A 5,598-nucleotide genomic window follows, 5' to 3' on the forward strand; every position below is an offset into this window, starting at 1 on the left:
GATAGCGCTACAACCAACCAGAGCAACGCTAGTTGATAGATTCAACTATAAACTCTGAACACATCTTCCTTTTTTAAGAATGACTTCAGTGCCGTTCTTTGTTCTTTTCTCAAAGAAAAGCTGAACTCCAAGTCTTCCAGTGTCACGGCCAAAGCCAATACCAAAGACCGCTGTTCGCCAGCAGCAGCAGCCATAAGCCCCGCCCACCGACTCTATACACAATGTGATTCATAGATATAGAACAATAGATATGACATGTAATTCATACTTGCCATTCTAGGATGGAACCACTTAGCGGCCATCTTACCAGGGTTAAGTTTTAGAATTGCTTCAATTGGAATCAATGGGGAAAGAGGCTCATGTTGTCTTTATAATCCTTATATTTTTCTACCAATACATCAATGGTGGTTTTAATTCAAAGTAATGACTGTAAGACAACTGTGCCTTTCTAGAAAGAAACAAAAAAATAGAGATCTGGGTGGAATTTTGATTGATATAGCTCCAAGAGAATTCAATTATAAGGAATCTCATACTTTCGCATTTATATTGCAGGTAATAATTAGATTTTTTCAATTTTGCCTGAACTTAATATGTAAAAACTGTCTTTGGTATTCTGAATGGCTAATATACATTAAACAATAGTTTTTGTTCTATATCTATGATGTGATTGGCCTGACTAGAGTTTGGTTTTTCCAGCTTGCAAGCCAACGGAGAGTTTCTAGACGAAATTACATTTGCTGCCGCCAGGGTGCGTCTAGATTTCTAGGCTACAGATAACGCTCACCTGTAAACACATCACCAGGAGGCAACCTTATAAGCGTGGATGTGTAAGATATGTACTCGTGTGTCATTGTAAATTCCATATATACTGTATAGGTTAATCAGACTTGGGCAAAGTCAGCTGTTTCCTCCTCTATCAGCTACAAGATGCGAGTTGGGCCTGTGGGGTTTACATTTTGGATGCTGTTGGAAAAACCAGTTCAAACCACTAATTAAGCCTGCCCATCAGTTTTCATGGACTGTATAAACTGCCACTGTTTCTGCTCTATAATCATCACAGAACTTGGCTTCATGCCTCACTTCAAGTCAACAGAAATAATAAGCCAAATGAGTGGATGCCGCTGCCGATGATGATAATTAATGCCCCATAAACATCTGCAAGCCAACCGCATAGGTCTATCAAAAGGCCAACTGAAAGATGGTTACAAACAACATATACACACACACACACACACACACACAGTTCATTATAGTATTCTACACCATTTCTTCTGTACAATTGTAACTTTTTATTTTAGTATATTTTATCACTTTCTAAAATAAAAATAAAAAAAACTAGGTAATGAATTCCATGCCACCAGTGCTCTATAATGCACTGTCCTCTGTGAGCCCTCCTGTGTTGGTTATGTGCTCCAGTGTGACTAGCTGAGAGGATGGATAGTAACTAAGGAAGGTATGGGAGGCCCGGAGAAAGACGCAGCTTTTTATAAGGTGTGAAGAGAGGTATGATGACAACCCAAATGTGCATTAGGGCAACTTTCCAAATGGCAAGTAATGAGAAACTGTTAGAAACACCTCCGCATCCTGATGTCAGCACATTTGCTTTATACCACAGGATACCAGACGGATATGAGAGCGGCTCTGCTGCGCTCACAGTATTTTAGTTTCGCATTTCTATTTGTTGCTCAGTGTGTGTGTAGACATTTTTAATTTGAGATAGCAGGATGAATCTGCGGCCTTTTTGTTGCTGAGTATCCTTTACTCTTTTTTAGGATTAAGGGCTGTTAAGATGCAGCGGTAAAGAAAATAATCATTGTTAAAGTGCATTTACTGAAATACTGTAGGATTTTGGGGTATGCAACTTAATACTTTAAACCCCAACTGACACAGTCTCTCATCCTCCTGATGCACATCCTAAGGCCGGCTACACACTGGCCGCGTGGCGTGCCAGTGTGCCTAACCCCAACCAATTGAGCTGCTTCGTAGGGCGGGTCTTGGCGTGGCCATAGTGGGATTCGTAATTTTGCATCCTGCTCTGCCTTTGAGAAAATGAAAACTCAGATGGGCCGATCTGGAATATTCTCCTTATGAGGTCATAAGGAGCAAGGTTAGCTCCCCTTTCTCTGCTTTTCCCGCCCAGAGAATTTGGCCCACCCATGAGAGAGAGACATCATGGCTTTCAAACGAGCAAAGTGGCAGTTGGTCAAGGCCACATCCCCCCCTCCACCTTGCCCCCCCTCTCCTCCTCAATAGCTACAGACACAGAAATGGCACATACTAAGGAAAGCTCATTGTGGGACTGGCTCTAGTGGCTGTAAATCTGCACCAAGGCTGAATTTCAGGAAAGAGACTTCAGATACAGTATTAGGGGACCACTAAGGTCTATATAAAAGAGACTTCAGATACAGTATTAGGGGACCACTAAGGTCTATATAAAAGAGACTTCAGATACAGTATTAGGGGACCACTAAGGTCTATATAAAAGAGACTTCAGATACAGTATTAGGGGACCACTAAGGTCTATATAAAAGAGACTTCAGATACAGTATTAGGGGACCACTAAGGTCTATATAAAAGAGACTTCAGATACAGTATTAGGGGACCACTAAGGTCTATATAAAAGAGACTTCAGATACAGTATTAGGGGACCACTAAGGTCTATATAAAAGAGACTTCAGATACAGTATTAGGGGACCACTAAGGTCTATATAAAAGCACCCAAAGAGCACCATGTCATGGGACCTTTAAGACCTAGAACACAATACTCCAGCAAATTTAAGACTTTTTAGGACCTAAACTTTAGATTTTGAAATATGTGACTTTTTAAGACCCCGCGGAAATCCTGCTTGACCCCCTAGGTTGGAAACCACTGGACTAAACTATCCAACTGTAAAGCAGTCAAAACTAGCTCCGCCTCCACAATAGTAAAATGCTGCTTACACTTGATGCATCAATATTAACAATCTAATATCATTTTATATCAGTCACGATATATCAGATACTTAGATACTTTAAATGCATTTTGCTCAAGTAGGATTTTTAATGCAGGACTTTTACTTATAATGTATTATATATTATATATAGTATTTTTTTATACATTACTGTATTTACTTTAAGTAAATGATGTAAATACTTCTTCCAACACTGTTAAGACAGGTAACATTACATAAAAGAGCTCTTATGCGAGATTAGATCAAATCAAGTCAAAATGTGCCAGGGTTGACAGTCTCAAATTTAGAAACAATTGTTGAAAGATTAAGAATATAAATCTTTCAACAATTGTTTCCACTAATAGGGATCTTCTCTACAGTAACATTGGTTCAACACTCAAACATCCATCAAATAGCGTGACAGGCCGGTGGCTGAAAATGTGGCTTATTGATTTAAAAAAATAAATAGAAAAAATACCCATAGAGGCTAGACATAATGTGTAGCAGACAGGCCGTCAACTGGTACTGAAAGACGTGAAGGACTGGACAAGCACTTGGAACTTGTCTATAGAAGTTCACGCCAGGTCAATGACAGACGGTGTAAATGTTTGGGCCCGTCAGAGTGAGTGGCAGTTATCGGAGTGCGTGCAAAAGTTTGGGTGGTAATATGTTGTGATCCTATGACAGCGGTTCTTCCAGACTAAAGTTTACTGCCTTCAATCAACACACACAAACCATACCAGCAGGGGTTGTAGCTGATTCTGTGGTCTGTCCTGGGACCAGCTGGTCTCTGGCACGGACCAGTGGTCACAACCACTAGGGGCGCTAGAGACACTGGTCGCGACCAGTGGCACAGTGGTCATTACCAGCATCTTACTGGCACAAAGGGCACTAAAATGACTGGTCCTGACCACCTCCTCTGTGATCTGGTCTGTTCTTTGGACCAGTTGAGTGATCTGTGGAGTGTTTATTTTTAATACAACTTTTCACGTTTCTCAAAGTGTGAGCAGAGTCGCCTAATGTGAGAAGCCATAATCGTTTGTCTATCCAATGCTATTCATCACTATTATTAATAAAAATCATAATAACAATGATTCAATTATTATGATTAGTCGTAGTTGTATGAGTAGTACTATCGACTATGCAGGTCCGTGTCTTCCATTGAGAATTGAAGATTAATTTTTAATTGGTTTTTCGATCATGCCATGGCTACATGGCCACTGCCTTTAAACTAATGAAATGAAGTAAACTGTTGGTGATTCAGTTCCTGGCCAATAAGAAGCCATTTCCAATTTTGATGCCAGGTGTGATCATATTGATCATATGCCGTATGCTCATTCTTTTTTTTTTTTTTTTTTTTTTTTTACAAGTATTTTTATTGCTTTAGAGAAGATACAGTGCAACATTACAATGTCAATAACAAGACCTCTTTCAATTAACCCCATCCCACCCACAACAAACCCTTGAGGAAAGGAAAGCTAAAGAAACAAAAAATAAAAAATAATAAAAACACCTCTCTTCTATTACTCATGATAGCAAATAGTGTAAGTCAGTGTGCTTCACAAATCTTAGCAGTTATTAAGAGGGACGTGTAGTAAGTCTTTCAAAGTAAGCCAGTAAAGGATCCCAGTTTTTGTAAAATGTTCTGGTTAATCCTCTAAGAAAGTATTTGATTTTTTCTATTTTTAGAAACATCATAATATCAGAAAGCCATGTGGAGGCTTTTGGTGGTGTAGATGTTTTTGTAGTATTCTCCGTCGTGCTATTAAGGTGACAAAAGCAACAATACTTTCCTTCCCATTGGACCTTACAATATCACCCCCTTTTACCCCAAACACGGCCATTGTAGGGCTAGGTTGTAGATCTAGATCAAAGGCTTCATTTAAGACCTCAAATATTGAAGTCCAGAACTCTCTCAACCTGGAACATGACCAAAACACGTGAAGTAAATCTGCTCTGTCCATTCTACATCTTTCACAGATGTCATCCATGTCAGAGTATATTTTGGCCAGTTTAACCTTACTGTAGTGCATACGGTGAAGAACTTTAAACTGAATCAAATTCAAACGTGCACAAGAAGAGGTCGCATTCACCCAGCTTAGAGCTCTGTCCCATATAGCATCTGATATATTTGTCCCTAACTCTTCTTCCCATTTTGCTTTGATAGGATCCATGGATATACTGTAAAGTGAGATTTGAGACTCATGACTTCACAGAGCAACTTAGAGAAATATGCAAAGAGTATTCCTCTTCCACAAAGCCAAGCCAGATGTTTGATGCCCATGATGTTAAGGCAGAGTCTCAGAGAGTTAAGACAAATAAGAGCATGGGGCCTGTGTCTATTACAGGAAGATTGCTAAAGCACTGTTCAGAACAGCTTTGTGATGTGTTCTGTAATATATTTAGGTTATCTCTGGATCAGTGAAGGGTCCCAAAGTTATGGAAGGAGTCCAATGTTGTTCCGGTGGCTAAAAGCGGAACCCCTAAGGTGCTAAATGACCTTAGACCAGTGGCATTGACTTCACTGGTCACGAAGTCATTTGAAAGGCTGGTCAAATGGAAGTGATAACTATGGTGGAGGAGGCTTTAGACCCCATGCAGTTTGCATATAGGGCAGGGATGGGGGTAGAAGATGCCTAACTTTCTGTATAAGCACCTGGAAGGTCCT

This window comes from Perca flavescens, chromosome 13, assembly GCF_004354835.1.
Source record: "Perca flavescens isolate YP-PL-M2 chromosome 13, PFLA_1.0, whole genome shotgun sequence".
Classification (NCBI taxonomy): Eukaryota; Metazoa; Chordata; class Actinopteri; order Perciformes; family Percidae; genus Perca; species Perca flavescens.